Here is a 26,519-nt window from a genome sequence, read left to right on the forward strand (position 1 = left end):
AACAGCGAAATAAAGTTGTTTGGAATCAGATTTGAAAAAGATGACTGTAAACCCATCATTTTATTTTAAGGGCAAGCAAGAATATTTGTAATATAAATCCAACTGGCATGTTTGAATTATAATTTGTTATTCTACATATTTTGAAACGTAGTTTATGAAAGTTCCCAACTAGTTTAACTTCATCTTAAAGGTTGAATCAACCTAATTCTTCCAGTAAGCACACAAACTCGGTACCGAGAGATACAGACAAAACAGATCTACCCGGCTGATCTTGGCAATCATTGCGGTTGGTTGATCGTAGAATTAAATATACTGGCACAGTTTGCAATCGACGGCAATGGCTGCTGCTGATGACTCATCCAAACAACCAACCAAGAAAAACAGCCGGCCTGGGCTGGGTTTTCGATTCGGGGCCGGCAGCCATCGACATACGCGAGAGCCAAACCACCTTCCACTTTTGGAAACATGTTTTTCAACTTTGAACCAGACCAAACTCTCGTGCGAGTACCTAGTCGGGGTTTTCTTTGTGCAGTTCAGTTTTTCCTTTCGATTGTTTTCGATTTGGGCACGGATTGGCGATCGCATCGGTTCAATGTTGGGGTTGCTGGTTGAAGCTGCGCGAAAAGATCATATGCCAGGTCTTAGCGGTTTGACTGCTACTTAGCGCACTGTTTTATGAAATCATTGCGACTCTTGGTTTAAGTTTTGATCGATGTAAACAAACTGGATTTACGAGTGATCAATGCGTTTGTTGTAGTCAGTGCAAAGAAGATTCAATTTATACAGCAGTAATTTACGGCCTTTATAAGGTCGTTGAATCGATATGAGCTTTCAAACTGAAGTAACACTGTCTTGTTATTTATGAGAAGATTCAAGATCGAATGATTCAGTACGGTTTCCAGCGACGTTTCTTCAGAAGCTCTGTTTGTATTCCGAAGTTACTTTATAATAAGAGTAAGACACTTTAATTACTGCCTCATTTCTTGTTTTTAAGTTGTTGATTTTCTGTTAAAACGACTTACTGAATACGTTCTTGGGTCGTCAGAAGATTCCAAGTGCACAACATAAAGTCCGACATGTTGAAGACATGTCTGCAAGAATTGCTATCAGTAACATCGTACATTAAACTATAAGACTTGGTTGCAGAATGACAGTTCGTGTCTATCATTTTTCTTTATACTGAGCCTTAAGAAGTGTCTCTTCTGGTGCCTAAAGGTGATCAGTTGAGACCGTTATTTTTCAATGAACAACTTAACTTGCTGAACTACCTCAAGAATGCATCCGCACTGATTTTGAAAGCTTTAAACATGAAACGAATGGTAGATAGTAAAACATTCAAAATAATCTGAATTTGTTTTCAGAGTATTAAGTCAGGACCGAAATGAAATTGAATCCTCCATCCCCCCAGTTTGCAACTCTGGGTCCATGGGCACAATGGGAAAACTCGTGTTATATTCCGTGTATACCTTATACTCCCTAAAGTCCACCTGGAACCGCAGACCTAAGTAGTTCCCACCTTGAACTGTTTAACACACTATCATTTAATTCTATTTGCGCTAGTGCGTTCCAAGGCAATACCCATAGACGAGATCACTTCCAGCAATGCATATCATTATTACGAATGGAAGACTGAGCACTTCTCTAACGACTTGAGAATCGATATCTCCCCGCAATGACTCGAGGTTCCCACATGAACCTCTCCTCTTCGTGACTCGAGGCCTGATCTCTCTTCTTACGACTCGAGATCCGACCCTCCTGCAATCGACTCGAGGTTGACGTGCACATACCTCTTCTCTGCACGACTCAAGGCTCGATCTTTTTTCTAGCGACACGAGATCTGACCTCTCCTCGTAATGGCTCGAGGTCAACACTTATACCCCTCCTTTTGTTGATTAAAGGCCTGATCTCTCCTCTTGCGACTCGAGATCCGACTTCTTATCGTGAAGACTCGGGGTTGATCACACAAACCTCCCCTCCTGTAGACTCGAGGCCTGACATCTCTTCTAACGACTCGAGGCCAAACATCTCCTCTAACGACTCGAAGCCCGACTACTTTTCCCGAAGATTCGAGAGCAGCTTATCCTAGGTTCACGCCAGTCACAGAACACGCGCGGGACTTAACGCAACTATTCGGATGATTCCCCACAAAGACGTTATCCTACACCGGCGTCGAGAGCCACTCTACCCGTAGGTATTCCCCGATCGTGGAGTAACCCTTTCCAAACGATTTCCACTGCGAAGAAGGTTAAGTCGCATCCCCGCAGCTTCGGTCGTTGGAAACCGCACTACTCGGGTACTCCCCGAAGGTGGAGAATTCTACGCACGAACGCGGCGTACCCACGACTGTAGCTTCAAACCGTGGGATTAGACGCTCTTCCGATGGGGTCTACTTCGGCCGTTTTCCGGTTTTCTTTATCCCTTTGTCTGGAAACCCTAGGATTTTAGGCATGCGGCTTTTTCTGCCCGTCGTGTGCCAGATCGAGAGCAGCTTGTCCTGGATTCGCGCCTTTTACGGCACACATTCGGGACTTGGAACGCTAAGACTCGGACGTTTCCCGACAGTGACGACACCCTACACCGACTCGAGAGAATCGCCCGGCATCGAGAACCACTCTACCCGTGGGTATCCTCCGACAGTGGTTTACCCCCTTCCTACGAGGTCCGTTACGAGGGAGGTATTGCCAGTTTCCCCCGTAGGAAGCGGCACTACCCAGGTACTCCCCGGCGGAGGGATATCCTACTCCCGTTCGCAGCGCATCTATGACCTTTACTGCCTAGAAGGTGATGCCTTATCTTTGTAGCTTCGATCAATGGACCGGACGCACACTATTCAGATGGTCCTCGGCGATGGAGTGTAGGATGACTCAGTAGTGTTCACAGACTGCCATTGACTCCAGCTCCTCTGCAAGGCAGTCATGATCCGGGTGAACCCATCGCTGACCGCATACCTAGTGTTGGAATCCGTACACATCCTCTGCACCACGTTGTCTACTGTAGTGTCGGGCCCACAATGTACCGCCGCAAACCTCGGACAGGAAAACACTACTTGTTCGGGTGTCTCCTCTTCGTCACCACAAGGGTCATGTCCAAACCGGTAATGGTACTTCATGAAGCATCCATGACCAGTCAGGAATTGCGTCATATGGAAAACCTCTTCACCGTGTGTTCTTCTGATCCAGCTCCCGATGTGCCGGATCAGACGATGGGTCCCCCTTCTTCTCGCGGAGCTGTCCCACAGCTATTGCCAGTGGGACATCGAGTCCTCATTGGCGAGATCTAGTACGTTGGGCGTGTCTTTATTGTCATAGCAATAGACGTTCTCCTTTAGCAAAACCGAGATGGGCATGACGCCCGCCACTATGCAGGCGGCTTCGGACGAGATGATCCGGTATCCATTGAGAACCCGCAGATGCATTAGCCGCTGAACGTTGCTAAGCCTCTGCAGGTTACACTGTCTTCCCAAGAATGACGCGATCACTCTTGGCAGTATCCTCCTCTTGCTACTTCGGATTACCGAGGAGTTTGACATCATCCGTATGAGTGTGGCCGTGGTCATTGCCGCTCTCTTACACACGTAGTCGACATGACTCGTGAAGCTGAGTCTGTCGTCGATCATCACCCCTAGGCACTTAATTGCGCGTTTGGACACGATATTACACGGTTCATCATCTCGGTTTTGTGCATCTTGGAGTGCATCCAGCTTCCCACTGCCTGGATATCTACTGTGGCGAGTAGCTGTAACTCCCCAGTCGAAGAGTCTCTCGCCAAGAGGACTACCTTATCTGCAAATCCTAAGAGTTCAGCTGCCGATGGGAGGCTCATTCGTAGGAGCTCGTCGTATGTGATGTTCCAAAGGACTGGGCCAAGTATTGACCCCTGTGGCACACCCTCCGAAACCTCTTGTGTGAGTATGCTCACCGGTCTTTTACTGTAGTTGGCGATTGTGGAAATAACTTTCCACAAGCCTATATAGATAATCCGGGACCCTCATTTGGATGAACGACGACACAATCGCTGTCCAGCTGGCGCTGTCGAAGGCGTTTTTACGTCCAGAGTGACAACTGCGTAAAAGCGGAGCTCTCTTCTCTTCATTAGCCTGGCCCTGTCCTCTATCTTAATGACAAAACGGATGGCGTCTGAGGTGCTGCGTTTTCTACGGAAACCAAACTGTTTCTACGAGAGTCCGTCCTCACTTTCAGTATACCTCTGGAATCGGTTCTGAATCACCTTCTTCAGAACCTTACCCGCTGTGTCTATTAAACAGATCGGCCGGTACGCCGATAAGTCTCCAGGAGGCTTACCCGGTTTTGGCAGAAGGACTAATTTCTGCCGCTTGCACGTATCAAGGAACACCCGTTCTGGCGACGTTCGGAATGCCTTCTGGTCGGAGGGGCCTTCCTAGGTTGGAGAGATTTGGCGATTTCGCGAAATTCATCCACCGTAATCGTCTCGTTTATGCTGGTGTCCCAGTCGTATGGCCGGGTAACATGGTGCTGTGCGAACAGCTCGTTGATGATCACTCTCAAATTGACAAATTGACTCATTTTGCCAATTAACTTAAGTACTGAGTAGGGTTGAAACGCGAACCTCTAGGAGGGGTTAATCTGACACCCTCTGCCGCATATAATATTTGAAATGAAAATAACATATCATCGAAGCGTATATTCATAAGTGTGCTTATTATGTCCCAGAGGTCGCTCACTTTGCCTTATATACCGATTTTAAGTTTTTAATACACGAACTGGAATTGCTTTTTCGTTGTTGTTGTCTACCTCATCTCTTCCCATCAGTTTGGAAATCAACTTCTTTGTTGACTTCAAATGTTAAACCAATGATTTCACATTTCAAAAATGTTTTGTACGGTTAAAAAAGCGTCTACCTATAGAACCCCTAAATTGATCGGAAGTTTCTGACCAAAAAAGCTATGATTCAAAAACTGTTCTCAGTCACTCACTGCCAAAACATCCTAAGGTTTTTTTTCTAGATCCACACTTATCAGTAGAATGCTTCTAAGTTCAACTCTCGAATGGATTGTAGTTTTTGACAGCTTAAGTCCAGCATGAGCTTTGTGCCGTTTCTGTCCTAAAAGATGTTGATGATTTGTTGTAATTTCCACGTCAGTTTAGGTAGACTAATAGCAGACGACCGAGAAAATTATTCACTTTAAGAATTGAAATAGGAATCGAGGAACCAGAAATGAGAATGTATCCGGAATCCTGAATAGAAAAATCGTAAATCATTTTATTAGTTCATCTTTGTGTATGCAAACATTTTGATGAATTTTTCAATAACTATATTTGATGATTTTGATTTGATTTGAAATTCGTTTATTTGGAAGGGGGCCGTGCCTATATTTGATGAGTAACGGTTAATTAGTTTGGGACAGTACCAACCCGAAAAGAAAATCAAAATATTTACTTTGAAAGAATACGAGAAAACGCGCACGACATTGAACAAACACAAGCCAACCTCAATTAGCTGGGTCTGCTAGTTTGTATTTTTTTTTCGTGTCTCTCAGTGTGTCTACGATCATTATAAATTAGTAATAATAGACTCTTGGCACAGCGGCCAGTAGCCAAGAGCGACTGACAGCCACTGAACAGACTGGGGGACATCGGACAGCGCCATTCAGTTGTCTTTCAAGATCAGAGGTCAGATTTTTTCTCTCCATCATCAGCATCATCTCGATTCGATTCGATGATCAAAATGTGTGGTTGCTATTCTGCGATCGTGTCGTCGCCAATTGAGCGCAAAATCATCTGACAGCTGGAGACTGGCAGAATGTGTGCTGTGCTGTGGATAATTGGTGGACTCATGTGATATTTTTATTTATTGGTGCAATATTGTATCGTTCTGGTTCTCCGAAATGGGAATTAAACTCAGTTTGCAGTAATTTGTAAGAATTTTAGAGTGCTTTTTTAATACTTCGGAATAAAATGCCTTTGTCGGGATTTGAAGCCTCATCTTTGGCTTAAAAGACAGATTTTTTTAACTTTTTAGTTCGTGGTAAAATTTTCAACTGTTCAAGTGTTCGTTGCACATTACACGACTGAAGTTCTCAAAGAGTTAATTTTCAGGAATGGATGTGAACTCAATCATGGGCACAAGCATAATTGGTTGCAACAGTTTTGCAATCCATCAAGCTCAGCGCCACGTTTCGCGCTATTGGCTCATTCGGCCTGTTGTCCTTCGACTACTCGGAACACAATCACTGCGCGCGCGGAAAATCGCACCGGTTATTAGGTGCGAGCCTCGATTAGATTGTTTCGAAATTCAACAAATTATCATACACTATACATATCTATCTCCAAGAGCCTAGATAGGCGAGCTAATCTCTCGACAGCCACTATAGTTTTCTGACGCAGACCGCCAATTTGCGCGTCCATTCTGATTGAACGACGACAACGAAGACAAAAAAGCGTCGACGACCGTGATAATTTTCGCGACCCCAGGTTGTCCGTTCACTTGACAGACTGCAGCTTGATGCTGGCGTTTCTGCAGAATGTGCATTTTTATTTTAAAATTAACTGTCTGCGACGAGTAAAATTCGATGATTTGCGGATTTTGTTTGAGTGAGAAATTACTGTTTGCATTTTTCTAGGCAGGTGGCAACTAAAAATAACAATCTGGGTAGTTATTTTATAAAAGTTAAGAATCGAGAAATCTTTTGCGATAATTTATTGAAATTTTTTTTTTCCAATCAGTGTTATAACCCTTAAAGAATAATAACAACCCAACAATCCTCACTAGGATTGCACTGACCGCAACCTTGCAAACATAATTAAATTCAAAAACTTGTGTGTCGAATCCCATTAAAAGCTGACTGAAGCAATAAAACATGGCTCAAAAATAAGCTGGCCCAAGCCCCGCCAAAACCGAAACAGTGGCTCAGTTCGAAGGGGGTAGCGCAAATTTACTATTTCTTCTTTGTGTGTACCTTTCCGAGAAAACTCAGCCAAGGTCGCGTTCAGTTCAGCAGACTGAAGCTCTAGCCCCGCAACATAAACGCCAAGTCATCGACGAGCAAGTTGATGCAATTCCGTCAGATTTGTTCGACATTTAAAACGAGGGGGCAAAACAGAAGTGAAGCTCAAGGTGCGGCATTTATGAAAGGATTGCTTCCGCGTGTTTTTAATCGATTTTCAGAACAGATTTCAGAATTAGATTTCAAATTCAGATTTCAGATTCAGTTTCAGATTTTAGATTCAGATTTCAGATTTCAGATTTCAGATTCAGATTCAGATTCAGATTTCAGATTCAGATTTCAGATTCAGATTTCAGATTCAGATTTCAGATTCAGATTTCAGATTCAGATTTCAGATTCAGATTTCAGATTTAGATTTAGATTCAGATTTCAGATTCAGATTTCAGATTCAGATTTCAGATTCAGATTTCAGATTCAGATTTCAGATTCAGATTCAGATTTCAGATTCAGATTTCAGATTCAGATTTCAGATTCAGATTTCAGATTCAGATTTCAGATTCAGATTTCAGATTCAGATTTCAGATTCAGATTTCAGATTCAGATTTCAGATTCAGATTTCAGATTTAGATTTAGATTCAGATTTCAGATTCAGATTTCAGATTCAGATTTCAGATTCAGATTTCAGATTCAGATTTCAGATTCAGATTTCAGATTCAGATTTCAGATTCAGATTTCAGATTCAGATTTCAGATTCAGATTTCAGATTCAGATTTCAGATTCAGATTTCAGATTCAGATTTCAGATTCAGATTTCAGATTCAGATTTCAGATTCAGATTTCAGATTCAGATTTCAGATTCAGATTTCAGATTCAGATTTCAGATTCAGATTTCAGATTTCAGATTCAAATTTCAGATTCAGATTTCAGATTCAGATTTCAGATTCAGATTTCAGATTTCAGATTCAGATATCAGATTCAGATTTCAGATTCAGATTTCAGATTCAGATTTCAGATTCAGATTTCAGATTCAGATTTCAGATTCAGATTTCAGATTCAGATTTCAGATTCAGATTTCAGATTCAGATTTCAGATTCAGATTTCAGATTCAGATTTCAGATTCAGATTTCAGATTCAGATTTCAGATTCAGATTTCAGATTCAGATTTCAGATTCAGATTTCAGATTCAGATTTCAGATTCAGATTTCAGATTCAGATTTCAGATTCAGATTTCAGATTCAGATTTCAGTTACTGATTTCAGATTCAGATTTCAGATTCAGATTTCAGATTCAGATTTCAGATTCAGATTTCAGATTCAGATTTCAGATTCAGATTTCAGATTCAGATTTCAGATTCAGATTTCAGATTCAGATTTCAGATTCAGATTTCAGATTCAGGTTTCAGATTCAGATTTCAGATTCAGATTTCAGATTCAGATTTCAGATTGAGATTTCAGGTTCAAATTGTCATTCGAAGTTTCAATTTTGTTGTTTTGGTCATTTTTACAATTTTTTATATTATGTTTTTAATTTTGTCTCATTTTAATATTTTTGTTAATTTTAGCACTTTTGGATCATTTATGTTATTTTTGGCAACCTTCTAGTTTTTTTATGATTTTTCTTTCATAACTGAATCTTTTGTGCTACTCTCGTAATATTTTTATAAGTATGGTTTCATGTATGTGCCATTTTCGTATTAATACTGTGTCAATTTTGCAATTTTATTCTATTTTTACGGTGTTGTCAGCAAGGTTGCCGAAATCACGGATAAACCTGTATCACAGAATAATGAGCAAAATTTCGTCACAGAATCTGTTTCACAAATCACAAAATTTTATAAATTTTCACAGAATACACAGATTTTCTAAATTTTGTACAGACTTCCAAAATAATGAATTCTTATGTCGCGTTCGACTATTTTTTTATGACTCTTTTTCATGAAAATATGAAAAGAATTTGAACATTTTTCTATTAAAATTGCTAGTAGTTTCCAGCTTTTTGATGTGTCAAATGATTCTAAAATGAAATTAATAGAAATAGCGTCACAGAAGACCGTCACAGAATTTTAGCTACGAATCACTGAATTCGAGAATTTTTTTTTGTCTGAAAAACAGAATTTCAGATTGTCAGTTGGGTGTCTTATTAATCTATTTTGAGGTTTTATTTTAAAATATTTTTGCTATTTGTAATTTTTTTTTAAAGTTCAGATTTTAAATTTGTTTTTTTTTAATTATTCATTTCACTTTTATAGTCAATTTTGATTTTTTTTTGTAATTTTCGTAATGTTTCTCATTTCTGGAAATTTTATATTTTTGCACTTTAAATCAATTACTACTAGCTTTTGTCATTTAAGTAACTTTTGTTATTCTTGTTATTTTTTTTTGCGTTAGCTTGTGGGAAATTACAGATCCCTTTGAGGTTAAAAACTTTACATTGGCGGGAAGCTAGGTAAATGAATTGGGAAGGAGTTGGTCGAGACCGTAATACACCTGAAGAACTACTTAAGCACTGGCGCTCAATTGAACACTGGTTTCTTTTTGATAAATTAGAAGGGAGCGGAATTACGAGCGAAGGGGTTTAACTATTCATTATGTAAAGTGTAAATGTGTTGCAGTTTGGATGCTCCGATATGTAACACTTTGTTGTGTAATGTAACAAACAAATAAAAGCCACTGTGGGCTAAGCTTTGTTGTTACGATGTGTAATGCTGAACTGTGTAATATAAAAGACAAATAATAACCACAGAGGGCTGAACTATATTTTTACGATGAGTAATGCTAGGCTGTGTAATGCCTCAGACAAGTAAAAGCTACTGTGAGCTGAGCTTAGTTGTTACGATGTTTAATGTAATGATGTGTAATGCTAGGCTGTGTAATGCCTTAGAGAAATAAAAGCTACTATGGGCTGAGTTTTATTGTTACGATGTGTAATGTTAGGCTGTGTAATGCCTCAGGCAAATAAAAGCTACTGTGAGCTGAGCTTAGTTCTTACGATGTGTAATGCTGTGTTGTGTAACGCGACAGACAAATAATAGCCACTGTGGGCTGAGCTTTATTGTTACAATGTGTAATGCTAGGCTGTGTAATAGCCACTGTGGGCCGAGTTTTATTGTTACGATGTGTAATGTTATGCTGTGTAATGCCTCAGACAAATAATAGACACTGTGGGCTAAACTTTGTTATTACGATGTGTAATGCTAAGCCACGCAATGCCTCAGACAAATAACAGCCACTGTGGGCCGAGTTTTATTGTTACGATGTGTAATGCTAGGCTGTGTAATGCCTCAGAAAAATAATAGCTACTGTGGGCTGAGCTTTATTGTTGCGATGTGTAATGCTGGACTGTGTAATGTAACAGACAATATCCCAGAAACTACTCAACGCTTATAATTAAAATTTTGCACAGTGATAGTTGAAATATAAAGCCAACATGTCTTGAAATTTCCAAAAATCCTATCAATCAGGGATAAAAAGTCATGCGAGTTGCAATATTTGAGGGTTGGACTGAAAAATACGATTTCACAAAATGGAAATGGAAATTTGTATGGAAAAAAAATTACATATAAAATCATCCTGAAAATTCAAATTAGCATTGGAATAAAGTTTGTCTTTAGTAATTGGTTTCGCATATTTTTAAGCTACATTTTTTGCTAACATGAGAAGAATCTAAGTATTTCATTAAAAAAAAATTAAACCACTTCAAAATAAAAAAAAAATCTGAATCCATTGAAAAGTATTGAAAAATGACACAGGCTTTACTTGCTACAGAAAATAATTTCATGAAATGATTTTGCCAAGGTTCTACAAATCAACAAACTCATTTGCTGTGCAAAGCAGTTTTTTGCAATTTTTTTATTTTCATCGTACGGTTCAACAGCTTTCAAACTAGCAGGGGATTTTTTTTTATTATCTGACAATTTGCGCCGGGGGTCTTCAAATTTTCCCCAAAATTGAAAATTTGGTTCATTTTTGCGACTTTAAAACACATGTATTTTTTCAGATTTCTGACCTTTTTATTTTTTGAGTTAGCTTCGGTTAGATTTTTTTGTAAATAAAAAATAACCATTTTTCAAAGCTACATAACTCTGTTGTTTCTCAACGGAAATTATAAAATAGCACATCAAAATGCATTGAAATTTTATCAGCTTTCCAAATAGAATAGTTGAAAAAAATTAAATAATGACCTTCAACATGAAAAGTTGTAAATAAACTTTAAATGGCATCTAAAAGGACCGTCTGCACCACCGAATATTTTGCAAAAAATACCATTGTGTAGCTCGATTCATGATGCAACTTTCATCTGAAGACACCAAAATGGGCCATTAACACCTTGAAGAGTTAATGAGAAATAATGACAATAAATCTCTTTTTTTGCATCGAAAACAAACAATGGTCGAACAACTGCACTCACATATGGAGATAGCAAGCACTTCTAACAACATAGAAACAAAAGAACTTACCAAAGCAGGTAAAAAACACTACTTTTTCGTGATTTGTAGAGTGTTAGCAACAAAACTTACTTTAAATTTTAACCAAAGTTCTGAGTATCGTATTGTTTATGTGATATAACTAATAATGGGAAAGTTGCTTTTACAACCTGGTCATATACTATATAACTTATTAATTTTTCGATCAAAGATCATTGTGAAGCATAATCAATGCCAATAGTAGAAGGTTCAGTCCCTGTGTTTGGGATCACAAAAATGTGATTAAAAAAATGAAATATAGACGTGCTTTACATAGTTTTTATATCGGGAGCTAAGCACTGGACACCAAAATCATTTCCCATTGATCAAAAAAGTATGAGTAAGTGGCACAAATGTTGTAGAAATAATCAAAGGGCTCAGTATGGCCAGCCCAGGCTGGAAAATGATGAAAATATGATACTTTTACCGTATTCGTTTTCTACATTCGCCCAGTTTTGAGGTTTACCATACTAGAACGAACATAATTCGTCGTCAGTGTTTTGCTACCTCGATCGCTCACACACGAATCTTCAGTGTTCCACCGTCCATTTTAAATTAAATCTGGGGAATTACGGATGCAAAACTTAGCGCATAAACTTCTAAAAATGACAGTAAAACTGGGTATAAACGAATACGTTATTAGATTTTTGGATATAACATGAAGTCAGTTAAGCTGCAACAATCTACCGCCCCTTCTTTCATAACAGTCCCATATACAAAAATAAGCAAGCGAGACAATCAGCTTTTTCTGTTTTGGAATATATTTTTAAATTGTGACCACCACTTTCAGCATAAACGAAAATCGTTTCTAGGTTGTCATAAAGACCTGAAATTTTCGACATTGGGTTATTGGTAAGGTCGAGAGCACCATTTTTATTCATTATGGGACTGTTAATCGATCATATTTGAAACCTTTTTCGAATCTACTAGCATAACAATCCCATACAAAATATATTTTTCTCACCAAGCTACTTTCTAAGACTTAAATTTGATCATTTTTGAACTTCTAAATGCAATTGTCAGAAAAAGAAACATACTTTTGCAAAAAAATATCATGAATTCCACATTGTAAGTTGAATCATTTTACGATTTTTGATTGCATCCGATAGTTTTTCATTCAGGAAGTCATTCCTAAGAAAGTCAGACCTGCCTTCGAAAACTAGTGTGCATCATTCGACATCAAGTGAGTTAAAAAAATGTTTAAATGATTCAAAGCAATAAAGCAAAGACTATTTCGCCGAAAAAAACATTGAAAAGTAACCAAATCCATGGTATTTCACATATGGGACTGTTATTCAGGTATATTTCATATAGGACAGCCACGAATTGATATTTTTTTTTCGAAATTTCTAAAACAAAACCTCTTTTTTTAGTCTTTTATGTTGAAGCCTTATGTTGACCTCAAATGACGAAAATTCATATGGGACTGTTATGCGAGTAGGGGCAGTCTGAAAAGGACGAAAAAATAGTGTTTTTTACCAGCTTTGATAAGTTCTTTTGTTTCCATGTTGTTAGAAGTGCTTGCTATCTACATATGTGAGTGCAGTTGTTTGACCATTCATTGTTTGTTTTCGATGCAAAAAAAGAGATTTATTGTCATTATTTCTTTCATAACTCTACAAGGTGTTAATGGCCCACTTTGGTGTCTTCAGATGAAAGTTGCATCATGAATCGAGCTATACAATGGTATTTTTTGCAAAATATTCGGTGGTGCAGACGGTACTTTTAGACGCCATTTAAAGTTTATTTACAACTTTTCATGTTGAAGGTCATTATTTTTAACTATTCTATTTGGAAAGCTGATAAAATTTCAATGCATTTTGATGTGCTATTTTATAATTTCCGTTGAGAAACAACAGAGTTATGTAGCTTTGAAAAATGGTTATTTTTTATTTACAAAAAAATCTAACCGAAGCTCACTCAAAAAATAAAAAGGTCAGAAATCTGAAAAAATACATGTGTTTTAAAGTCGCAAAAATGAACCAAATTTTCAATTTTGGGGAAAATCTGAAGACCCCCGGCGTAAATCGTCAGATAATAAAAAAAAATCTCCAGCAGTCAAAAACGTTGAAGTTAAAAAAAATTGTTTGTATAACATTGAATATATTTTCTGGAGTACAAGTTAGGTGAGTACTTTACTCACATAAAATGTACAAAAAGAATCAAGAAACATTTAAAGTAATTTGGAATAATTTAAAAGTTATATTTTACAGCTCTGGTGATTTTTGAATTAAAAATTTTGTTATCCCATGCAAATTTCCAAACGAAATTAAAACGCGTTGCACTAAAGGGTGATAACAGTCAAAATTTGATCAAGGGAAAACGCGTGTAAATCGGTGAAATCGTTCATTTAAAAAATCAAATTAAATTTCTTTTTGAAGTTTAATTAGTTTAAAATTCAGGAAAAATATTCAGTTAGGCTTCCCAAATCCGAATTGCCGGGCCTTACGCTTAACCCCTGCCATCAGATTTTGTACAGCCACCTTGTCCACCTGCTTCGCCGCAGAAAGCCAGTTTGCCTTGAACTGCTGCTCGTCCTTAGCAGTTTTTTTGGTCTTTTTTAGATTCCGCTTGACAATATCCCAGTATTTCTCAATTGGGCGGAGCTCTGGCGTGTTAGGAGGGTTCTTGTCCTTGGGAACCACCTGCACGTTGTTGGCTGCATGGCCTTTTTACCGTAATGGCCAAATCCGGCCAAAACAGTACGGAACAACCGTGTTTCTTCAGGAAAGGCAGCAGACGTTTATTCAGACACTCTTTCACGTAAATTTCTTGGTTGACACTCCCGGAAGCTATGAAAAAGCTGTTTTTCAAGCCACAGGTACAGATGGCTTGCCAAACCAGATATTTCTTCGCGAACTTTGACAGTTTCATGTGCTTGAAAATATCTGCTACCTTTCCCCTTCCTTTTGCCGTATAAACTCCTGTCCCGAAAGCTGCTTGTAGTCGGCTTTGACGTGGGTTTCGTCGTCCATTACCACGCAGTCAAACTTCGTCAGCATCGTCGTGTACAGCCTCCGAGATCGCGTTTTGTCCGTCGTATTTTGTTTATCATCGCGATTTGGAGTCACTACCTTCTTGTAAGTCGATAGTCCGGCTCGTTTTTTGGCTTGATGCACGGTTGTAGACGATACACCCAGCTTATTTGCGGCATCTCGGAGAGAGAGGTTAGGGTTTCGCTTGAAACTACCTGTAACTCTCTTTGTCGTCTCAGCGGCTTCCGGTTTTCGATTTCCTCCCGATCCAGACTTTCTGGCTGTCGACAAACGTTCCCCAAACACTTCAATTACATTTGTAACGGTTGATTTGGCAACATTTGATATTTCCTAGGACGGCATTTGACAACTGAAGAGTGAATTTCAAAATCAAAATAGGAGCAACATTCTACACACACACACCTGGAAAATGAAGGGTGTTCAGTTTTTTTAAATCCAAAATTGAAAGAAATAAGTCAAGTTGATATTGACCAAATTTTGAACGTATCACCCTTTATCTGAAGTTCGGTTATTTTGAATCAAAATCAAGCATTTTTTATGAACGTTCGATAATTTTTACACCAAAGTTGAAATTTAACCATGTTTAACCGAAAATCCAGTAATTTTCACCGAATAATTGTGGGAGGAGGGATAAATTTTCAACAAAAACTTTACATAACCCCAACCTTGAAATTAATATTGTCCATATAATTTTCAATTTCTTTTTCGCCACGTAAAGAAACGGTTCATTATTCTGAAACCCATATCGAACTATCACAAGAATCTGCAGACATAAATCAAAATAATCACCTCGCTTCGCCGATCCAGTGTAACGAGTTCGATTTGCGTACCATGCACAGTAAATACGCGTTCAATCGATCGACCCTGTTATGGTGCTGCAGTAATTGATATTTGTGCATGTTTTCGTTCGTTCCTTTTCATCAAGGTAACGACAATCGGTGGACCGATAATGACAGTTGTTGCCAGTTGCCGCCGCCAGCCAGAGAGTAGTGGTATCGATTTCGTGTTGTGTGTGCAATATCGATTGCAATTAGGTTGGTATGTAGTGTTGTTTGCAGCAGCAGCAGTTCCATCCGTTCGGAAAAGCTCGAAAACACTCCCTTAACCTTTCTGTGCTTCGATCGCAGTTGGTACTGGCGGGGGTGTCAACCCCCTTTCGACACCTACCCCTGCATACTGGTAGCAAAAGCATCAGCCGCAAGACAAAACTGACTGCAGTTCCGTTTGCAGAGAACGACCGATGCAGTTTATTTTTTACTGCGACCAAGGTCTTTTCCTTCCATTTTGGCGTCATCGTCGCCTCATCATCACTTCACTCGAACGGATTTTGATATTTTATGGCCCTGTTGGCTTCTGCTTGCTCGCTGCTTGGGTGACTTGACTGGGGGCTGCTATACTTCTGTCGCTGGACCAGGGCCAACACGGATCAATAACTCGGTCACTGGTTTGTTTGTTTGTTTTGTCTTCGGTTGGGACATTTACAAGATACTCTCTCGGTCTAGGTGCAGATTGGATTTGGAATCCTCCCAACTGGAAAGGAAGGGATAATTTTTAAATTTATATTGAACTTTTTCCACTTTTAATCAATTTCACCAAATTTATAGATTCTTGGAGTTGTTTATGGTCAGTGTAGGAGCTATTAAAAAAAAGAAGCATCTTACATTTCTGGCACCACTGCAGAACATTTCTTAGAACTTCTAGTTAATAATTTTATAACTGTATACAACTTGTTAGAAAATCTCTAAAAAATTAGAGCTTATGTCAATTGAGTTGTTGAGATTAACTTTTACATCAAGGTTTAGTTTTACATGGTATTTTTTGCACGATTACACGACTTGTTTTACACGGTTTTCGGTGACAAGCTCAGTTTTTTACACCGTTTTCGCAATTAACACGGTATTCGAGAGAAAATACCTATAATACTTTTCAAGGGACAACATTAAAAAATTCAAGAAGTTGGATAAATCTAATCTGTGAGGTTTGGAAGGCGAGACCTGCGATGTTGGACCTGCGACATGAGGCTTGAAACTTGAGATCTGAGTTATAAGACATGATAAACGGGACTTAAGGCATGACATTTTAGACCTGAATCTCATGTCACGGTTTCTTTTTTTGGATCTTTGAAAATAAAAAATTGTCATCTCTGAAATTTGCCACATTTTAGAGGAGACTCTCCTCTATTCTAACGAACTATTCAGAGAAAAAACAATCGAACTTGCTTCTCTCAACTCAAAACTACCAGTAGTGATTGTTCATACTTCATGCTTCGTGGTGATCAAGCAGGTATAAAGAATCGATTGGTTTCGATTAACCGAATTAGTTGCGCAAAAACACTATAAATAACACAACTTTAAGCTACAAGAACTTACTCAGTCAAAATCATGGAGTACATTTTGAAGTTCCTACTGCTGATGTTTCTCAGCTGTAAAGCCTTGGCCAAAATCTCAAGTCCCTACTGCAATTGTGAGTGCTCAAAACGTCAGCAACTGAACCTGGAAAATTTTCCCAACAACTGTGCCAAAATCGTTTCGGTGAAGTACGGAGGCGATCTGATTGCTGACGTGGATCGAGTCTACAAATGGGACAAACTCCGGTGGGTTTACGTGACAGATAACCCGGTGAAGGTTCATTCAGCTGAATGGTACTTTTACACCAAAGATTCTTGGAACGTATCTTATGCTCTGCGGAACGTTAAGCTGAATGAGTGGCTGATGGTGGGCGATGATGAGGGAGCTAGGGCTGCCGATAAACGAAGGGTCCTGACAGATAGGGCCATTATGAAGATCCTGAAGACGGCCTATTGGCAGTTCATTCCGGCTTGGGATGGCTCAAGGCCGGATCAGTACCGGATTCGGAACTCCTGGTCCGGAGAGTTTTTGTACGCAGACGACGAGGTTCATCATTCGCCGATTTCCAATGGGCGCATGGCAGTGGTTTTGAGAGGGCAGACTTACGATACTAATCAGGACAAATTTTGGTGGAAACTGAAGCGTTGCTATTCGCCGGTTTGAAGAGCGGTTATACGGATTTTCCTGGGCGTGCCAGGAATTTCTCCACAAATAAAGTCAAAGTATTGGAACAATAACACATGTTTGTAGTATCTTATCAAATATTTAATCAGATCGATCGAAAAATAAAAAATAAAACTTTTTTCTCAAATGTTTTCGATTGTTGAAAATAAGCTGTTTGTTAAATAGAAATCGTAGAATACAGTTGAAATCAAAGATAAATAAATTGAATAATTGAAAAAAAACTTTTCAGACTCATCTAAACACAAATGACTATTATAAAAAAATAATAAAACTATATTTTGAGGTATCGGAAAATTTAAGATTAACACAAAATGGTTCGATGATGATGATGACTATGGAAGCCAAATTGGCCTTATCGAATTTCAAAACCGACCATTTACATTATGTTTTTTACGGAAACCCCTGGGCAAGATAGTGAGAGTACCGTCTATTCCCTCGGATAGATAAACGTCAAGCGATGTCAATGATGACAGGTGAAGATATTCGAGCAAGCGAGGAGAACGTGGTTTAAGAGGATCGTTTATAAGCGCAGTATTTCGGAGTGGTTAAATATTTAGAAATTTGGAAACTTTACCCTATTTTGCTGTTTATTATATCCAGATAAGTTTGCAGTTGCACAGGGTAGGAAGGAATTTGAGGTTATACGAAGGTTCTCTTTCGTGACAATCTTGAAGATTTTCACGAAAGAGAATAAAGCTAGCACTCCTGTAGCAGTTTGGTGCAAAGCAGCTTCAAGAATTTAGTGCTTATCTTTCAATGAAATTCTCAATCGTGTTATCGTATAACCTCAAATTAAAAAAAAAAAAATCAAAAAACCATCAGTTGGCTCGGCTACACAGAAGAAACAAAAATGATGTTGATTTTTCAGTACAAAATATTTTTATTTTTTTTCTTTATTATAGAGACTTTCAGCCTCGGGCTGGTTTGTCTCTTTGTAATAATTTTAAAGTACGAGGGAGGCCCTGAAGGGGCTTACCCAAGTGGTGGGGAAGAATTCCCGTATTATAATAAATTCACCCAATACAGGAAAATTCCAAATGGGACCACTCCAAGTGTTGAGGACTTGCACGTTTCTTATTTTGTAGTTTTAATATGTCTCCTAATCGTTTCAGTTTTCGTTGCCGGTCGTTGTCAAATTATTCAGGGTTGTCCGAATCGTGTCCAATTTCGGTTCCGCGTTTATTGCCAAGTTGTTTGGTTGCTTGAAGAGAGAAGTGGTTTCCACCGGTGGCAGGCATCGTTGAGGGGCCCACCACCGGCAGTTCCTTTACTCCTCCTTCCTGTCTGTTTCTGCTCGCTGAGTTTGATCGTAAAGTCCAATATCTTTCAGAAACAGCATCACTGCTGCGGTAACTGTCGGTTCATTTCCTAGAGCGTGAAAGTATTCGTTGTTCTTGATGTGCCAGAGGATCTTCCCATTGGAATGTATTCCCCTTGATTTTCGTAGGAAATACTCTCTTGTTCCTTTCCTTCTCGATCACAATTTAGCCAATCCTCGGCCCATTTATTTGCTATTGCTATCGTTACCCATGATTTCAAGTCCGCCGCTGGGACCGACTTGGCGAGGCGGTCAGCCTCTTCGTTGCCAGTAATTCCACAATGTCCAGGAATCCAAACGAATGTGGTATCTGGTGCTGCTTTTAGTTGTATTTGTTGAAGCCATGGGTGCGAGACCGTCTCAGATTGTAGTGCGGTGACGACACTGGCTGAGTAAGAGAGTACAGCGATTGGTCGGTCAGCCGGAGTCACTCCTGCGATGTAAACTGCTGCTGCTTCGGCTGAAAATATTGTGCACTGGTCCGGGAGGCGGTAGGAGGTTTCCATGTCAGATCCTGAGATGCCTATACCGACTCTTCCTAGCGCTAATGAGCCGTCCGTGTATCGGACGGTGTAGTTTTTATATTTGGTCCTAAGGAGTTCAGTGACTGTTCTCCGAATCGCTATTGGGTTAGAACCTACTCTGAATTGGTTTTTTATCGTTAGATCTGTTCTAGTTTTCGGTAAGTTCCAGCCCCTAGCTCCGCACCAGTGGATCCCGGACACAGGTGGGAGCACATGGCCGATAGTTTCGATGAGAAGACGGTTAGCCTCAGTTAGGAGGCAGCACTCCTCGTTCGACCGGTTTGGTTCGGTTTTGTCCAGGAATCCGATGGTCCGGTAACAGATTGCTCTTGTTAGAAAATGATTGAATGGGAGGAGTATGCCTGCTTCAACGCATGCAGCTATTCCTGGGGTTGAAGGAAGTAAACCAGATGTGGTTCGGATTGCTCTCTGGTATACTGGGCTCAGTTTTTGGATAAGGGCGTCGATTCTCATCCCCGTGATCTCTAGGCCATAGGTCAACCTCGTGTTGACAATAGCACTGCTTATTTTGATTCTCGTCGTCCGGTTGGTGTTCATGTGTTTGCCCGCTAGTGTTTTTAGAAGGTTGATTCTCGTCTTGCAGCTCTTTTTAACGCTGTCTAAATGTGGCTTGAAGGTTAGGTGGCGGTTTACACCTAGGATCTTTAGGCAGGGTGTCGACTCATATCTGGTAATAAAATTCCCTGATTTCCCTGAATTTTCAGTCGTTTTTCCAGAAAATCCCAGGTTTGAAAAACAACCTGAGGAAGCAACTTAAAGTTATAAAAAATATATTTCTCCCGAAAATAAACGCACAGAAAGCTTTGAGTCGAGAATACTAATTCATTACGCTAATTTCAATGGAAGTATTATTTGTGATATTAAAAATTTTAAGATAAGTCAGCCAGTTCGGATCCACTTGTAGAAATTCTTATGATTTCAGCATAACAATTTTCTCTTGCAAGCTACAGCCTTCTTCTGTGCGTCTTCCAAAATTTTCCTCCGTTTCACCTCAAGCGATTTTGCTTCCGCTTCTCGATGACGCTTCATCAGCTTTGTTTGATCTGATTCAAGAGCTTCCTTTTTGCGGCGATCTTTGTCTTCTAAATACAGATCATTTGAATTTCGAACTCTCTGAATAAGTTTGTTCGAAATTTGGACTGCTTTTATCCCTCCAGCATAATAAACAGCATCATAGATTTGTCGTTTAGCCACCACTGAGTCTTCACGCATATTTTTGAAGAGACATTCGGTATTTACTGAAAAACCACTTTCAACATTCGCGTTGCCATGTGAAAGACAGCAGATCATTTTGAAGATGTTGAAGAATTCTGGACACTTGGCATTTGCTAGCACTCCACTCCAAAAATGATCCAGCCTTTCTTTGCTACGGTCATAATTATCAAATTTATCGCCTCTGGCAATCACTCCGGAATACTGCCGTACTGCTAAATCTGCCGAGGATCCACATCCACTAACGCGTCCAGTATCTGTCAATATAGTCAAAGTCTTCTCAAATCTTTTTTGGCCAATTTGGTATCGCTGCTCATAACTGCCGGATCAAGGTAAGGCCTTGGTCAGAGGATAAATTAATGGCGATCGCTTCATTAACTTAAGTACAATTGCCTTCAGCATTCCTTTGCATTCGATACGAAATTGCAGAACTTGCTTTTCGCTGAGCCTAGGAAATTTTTTCATAGCATTCTTAGTGTTATATCCGTAAATTTTTAAGCAGATAATGAACCGGTGTGTTATTTACATGGTGTAGCTGTTCACAGAGGTGTATATAGCCGCTTTTTGGGACGGACAACTGAAAACCGGCATCCGATGCCCATTTAACCACATAAAATGCAGCTTGTATCAGCTTTCTTCGTAAGGCTTTAACAGTTGCTCAAACCACCATGATTACGATATCATCAGCGTACACGAATATTCGGATATCGCCTGGGAGTCTCTGAAACACCCCATTCATTTTTATCAGGAAAATTGTTACAGAGAGCATAAATCCCTGTGGAACACCCGTCTCTTCCCGATAGGTGTCTGATCGATGGTTTCCCAATATAACCTGGAATGTTCGATCTTGTAGGAAACCTTGAATGAAAGCCAGAACTCGTCCTTTTAGACCTCATTCTATAAGTTATTGTAGGACATCTGGTGTCCACGCTCTGTTATATGCTTTCAAAAGATCTAGAGTTGCTAGTTCGATGTGTTCCCCGTTGGAGATGGCGTCTTCCATCGCTTGTCGCATTACTCCGAAATAGGTGTTTGTACCTCGTCCGACTCGGAATGCATACTGACGTTCATCTAGTCTTCCTTCTTGATTTAGGTACTGCATTAGTCTTCGATTGACCATCCTCTCCATAATTTTGGATGTACAGCATGTTAGGGATATTGGCCGGTAATGGGATGCTTCACGTCCGGGAGTGTCTGGTTTCGGAATGGGAACAACCAAACTGTGTTTCCATGTTTTAGGGAAGGTCTCGCCGGTCCATTCTTGATTTATTTTCTCCTAGAATATGGACATTGTCTCTGGTGGCAACTTCTTCAGTAAGGGATAGCCAATTTCGTCAAATCCAGCTGATTTGCCTTTCACTTTTGATAGAGCAAACCTGAGTTCATCTATCCGAAACGGTTGATTGATTTCCATCTCAGTCCTATCAACCGGTATAGTGATACTAGCTAACACAAAATATTTAATTTTCCCAAACAAACCTAAAAGTTCAAATTTACTCATTTAAACGTTACTTAAAAAATTCTGCAGAAATTCATGGTTGAGTTTATGACCAAGACGAAGCTTATGAGACCCCAGGGTTTGAGAAATTCAAACATGACCCCAAATTGACTCAGTCTAATGTAGCAGTCGATTTTGGGTTATACTTGTTCCTTCAAGTTATAAGCTCGAATTTTGTTCAACAACTTATTTTATGTTGTTTTGTTTTTTTTTTTAATTGGTTTTTATGATTGCCTGATCTCCTTCTTCTAAGAATTTGTTTAAGAAAGTGTCCATGCATGTTGAAATTGGAGAACGATACTAGCAGTTATTTTGGCACGTTCTGAAATGTTCACTCCTAAACATTATACATACATTGCTTTTGGAAGATGAATGTTAAAATTGGCGAGTGAACTTCCTTTATTTATTTGTAATTGACTCTGTTACGGGAATGGTAAAGAAAGATTTAACCCTTCGTTTCATGATTTTTTATTTTCCATTTAAAAATTATTTTAAACACTTGGAAATGCAAGAAAGAAAATTAAAATAAAATACGATTTATCAATTTTTCCATACATTAATTGTTGCAAATTTGTTACTTTATGTAACGAAGGTAAATTTGTCTAATGACAGCCATTTTCAAATAATGCAAAATTTATTTTCCAAAAGTCACGGCACCGATACGGTGCAGTATCTCTCCTTAAAAGATAACGAAGAAAATACCCGCATACAGTAAGAAAAACCCAAAACGTCCAAACAGCGGCAACACTCTTATCTACATACGTTCTTCGCTGCTGCTGCTGCTGCACCACGTTGACCAATTTCGCTCGATTATTCTGCTGAAATCATAATAAAAGCGCCTCGCTGCTCGTGTAAAAAGTAAGGGTTACGTGGCGCTACGGTTATTACTGGAGACTACCGTCTACAGTTCTACTAATTTAATCGTCAACGCCTCTTCTAAAGATAATTATAAAATAAAGATTCGGCGGAAAGCTACACGTGTGGGCGTTATCTTCCCGTTTAATTGGTTAGAAATTTAATCAGTAGGTCGGCCTACTGAAAGTTCTTCGTTTGAACAGATTATGATTAAGAGGTGAATTAGTTATCTGATTCCCCCGCATATTTGCATACAAAATTGTGCATTGCACATCAAAGTTTACTTTGCAATTTTCTCTGCGCAGGAAGCTAATGTGTTTACAAAGACCGGCGCGCGTAGTCTAACAAAAACTGTGAATGTACCTCGGATACAGTCATAGTTTTTTACGCATCGAATTATTGAATTGCTTAAAAGTTTTTCATCTAAGAATTATTATTCAATGTTGAGTAGATTTTACGATGAGATACTGAAAAAAATCAGAATCATTTTTAATGCCAACGACCACCAATGCAACCTTTGCTATATTCCTCTGGTAGCAATGCAGCAAATCAATTATCGAGCTATTTGTACGAGTACAATAACGGATATAGCGACAATATACCTTACCTTGGGTGCTGATGGATGTTCTCTCTCGTTTTCACCTGCTTCTTATCAAATCGCTGCAACGGTATTTGTTGGCTGTTTTTTTTTCTTATATTTTTCTGTGTCAACAACCGGGCCCAGTTAGCTACTGTGCTGCTACTATTGGAATCGAGAATAAATCCTATTTTTGTTGCTTGTTGTTTTTGTCACTGTTGTTGGTTTTTCCTTTCGAAAAAACGGCCTGCTTTTCCAATGGGCACAGATACAGTATCCTGGTGATGGGATGTTTTTTTTTTCGATTTGCTTTTCCTTTTCTGGCAGACTACTTCACACACTGCTTAATAGTCGTCAGCTACTTTTCTCTTTGGATTCCCCGGGTCGATATTTACGAACCGAATCCAAAATAATCCTTGATTTGTGTTTTCTTCTTTTTTTTTTTCCTTTAAGAAGTGATGAGGGTGGTGTGGCACACCTTGACGTGTTTGTTTCCAAAACTTTCACAGACAATTAAGTTATCCAATGGACATGTTTTTTTCTATTTTGGTTTAAGCACTAAACTCACTTTACAGAACAACTGAAAGACATATAATAGATCGATTTTTACTTCTATTAGTTTCATAAAAATTCCAGGTTAATTTAATTTGGATTTGATTAAAGGGTGTTGTAGAAAAAAGAGTTTTAGATCATAGTTGTCTGGAGTTATTGAGATTCTTGTTTCCATGAATAAATTTTTGAAATATGGATTATTTTTTTTATGAAGAAAGAAAACGTTTTGCTACGAGTATTTTTCTCTTCGTAACAAAACTTCGCACTCTGTTGCTTCCAATTTGAATTCCATTTCCCATAAGCCGACGTCGTCTCGCTTCTAGAACCACTCTTGAGCTTTCAGACAGTAGAAAAACAACTTGATTTCAAACATGCACACACGCTTAAAATCACGCAAATGGCCACGAATACCAGTTCGAGAACAGCCAGGCCAGGCGGCGACGGAATTCTTCTACACACCTGTGAAAAATGACAGTGCCCGATAATCAGACAGAATGTGCTTCAGAGGTAAATTTCCTGGGAAAATTACCTTAGCAATCGATGCATGTTACTATCAAATACTATCGTCAAAACATTGGAAAATGATTCGTTCGATTTGTTTTACATGTTTGTTGCTGAGAAGGTATGTGTTCTGTGAACAAAACAATGCCTAGTTTAACTACTTTTTATTCTAACAACTAGAGGTAGGAAGGGTAGTAACCATTAACAACAACAGCAACAAACACACCTGAAAAAGGTTTGATCAATCTCATTATAACTCTTTCTCTAGTGACCATAAACGGCTCAACAAAAACAAAGCCTTCCTAGGAAAATATCCTGAACGAATTAAAATGATGCAAGAATACTATCGAAATACATCGAATTCTACATTAACAGGCTAACAATGACGTTTTCATACACACAGTTCTGCATACATTCCCGGGAGCCCCCCCACAAACAACCCCTCGGAAAAGTTCCACTCAAACCCAAGAAAGAGGGAGCAGGACACCAGTCAGCCCCCCCAAATACAAGGACTACTCCTCTTGACTGGTTGTTCGTTTCGTATCCAGTAAGCACCAGAACGAGAGACAAGGATAACAAACCGAAATCAACCAACCAACAAAAACCAGCTTATGGCGAACTGTGAGATAATGCACACAAACACGTCACTCACACTTTGATAGCCGCCAAGAACACCGCGCGCACACTTGGACCGAAATTCAGGGAGCAACTACGAAACACAACCGAACGCAACGAACTCTCGACGAAGACTGAAATGAGCGAATGCGAATCCTAATGAAAGAGCACTCGCCTTTGGCTTGCTCATTTTTTTGAAAGAGAATTGAAAAGATAAATCCACCCATCACTTTAGTGAGGTCTTCGTTATCTTTTCTGTTGAAATTTTTAAAAAGATTTTTCAAAACAAATAGACACATCTTTAAAAAAGAAATCCGATAGTCTTCAACATAAAGCAAGTCAGTTATTTTGAATCTTTGATAATTTTTAATTTCCATTATAACAGAATTAAAACTGATAATTCGGATTGAGAAAACGCCTTTTCATGCTTCATTAACATATGATAACTTTCTTCCAAAAGATCTGTCAGTAAAACCATATCTCAATCGAAGCTGTCTTCCTAGCTTTTTTCAAGCTTAATAATTTCGAGGAATTTAACATGTTCATAAATCTCCTCAATTTACAATTTCAAGTCGTCCTTAGAACTCACAAGAGTATCCCCAAAAGTATTTACGCTGTCCATTGAATTTTCTTTTGAACAACCCACTAGGATATAAACTTTGTAACAGCATTTGAGCTGTCTTCTCAACTGTTTTTTGTTCACGTTATTAGGACTTAAAACTCTCTTGGAGTCATCATCCAATTTATTTGCTCATCTCTCGACCCATTTTATAATACTTTTTTTACATTTATTTTCAATTAAAATCAAATTTCATCAAAATTTAACAACTTTGACACGAGTTTCTCCAATTCATTTCTTTTTTCTCTAACTAAGGTAACAGAAGAACTAACAATTCACAAGAATGACTTCGTTCAACTTTCTTTATTTTTATCTCTAAGAAGATCACAGAATAATATTTTTTTCTATTTCAGGATTTTTTAAGAAAAATCTAACGAGATTCATCATGCTAAAAAAGGTTAAATAAAAATTACTCACCCTGGCTTTTTGTTGAGAGGAATGTTTCGATTCTCTCAGTTTTGATGAACGAGAACGAGAAACAAACAGAAGAACGCGACGAAACGAAACGAGAACAAAACAAACGAAGCACTGACAGCAGCTGTCAGATTGAAACCGGTTGAGTGCTGTCAGTGTCAGACACACTTGGCTGGCAAATAGAATGAAACTTGGCAAATAGAATATCGACGGGTTGAGTCTTTGCTAAGAGGTTTGTGTTCTTGATAAAATAAAAGTGTATCTACACACTACCAAAAAAATCTGGAAAATTACATCACATATGATGTAAATAAAAAGAAGCATCATATATGACGGAACTTTCAGTGCCAGTTATATATTACACGCCTGTAATATTATGCAGCGTGTAATATGAAAGTG

At 38.8% G+C, this 26,519-nt stretch overlaps 1 protein-coding gene across 2 annotated transcripts in view; it reads right to left on the bottom strand.

The window, feature by feature from the left end:
- LOC129757627 (DENN domain-containing protein Crag-like) overlaps positions 1 to 25,214 on the bottom strand; it is an 88,997-nt gene extending 63,783 nt beyond the window's left edge. For both annotated transcript variants that reach the window (XM_055754900.1, XM_055754899.1), the window contains exons 1-2: positions 25,125 to 25,214; positions 23,450 to 23,999 (exon numbers count right to left, since the gene is read on the bottom strand). The gene's annotated coding sequence lies outside the window, so the exon portion shown is untranslated. The remainder of the gene's footprint in view (positions 1 to 23,449; positions 24,000 to 25,124) is intronic.
- Between the last annotated feature and the right edge of the window lie 1,305 nt (positions 25,215 to 26,519).

The sequence above is a fragment of the Uranotaenia lowii genome, chromosome 3, assembly GCF_029784155.1.
Source record: "Uranotaenia lowii strain MFRU-FL chromosome 3, ASM2978415v1, whole genome shotgun sequence".
Lineage (NCBI taxonomy): Eukaryota > Metazoa > Arthropoda > Insecta > Diptera > Culicidae > Uranotaenia > Uranotaenia lowii.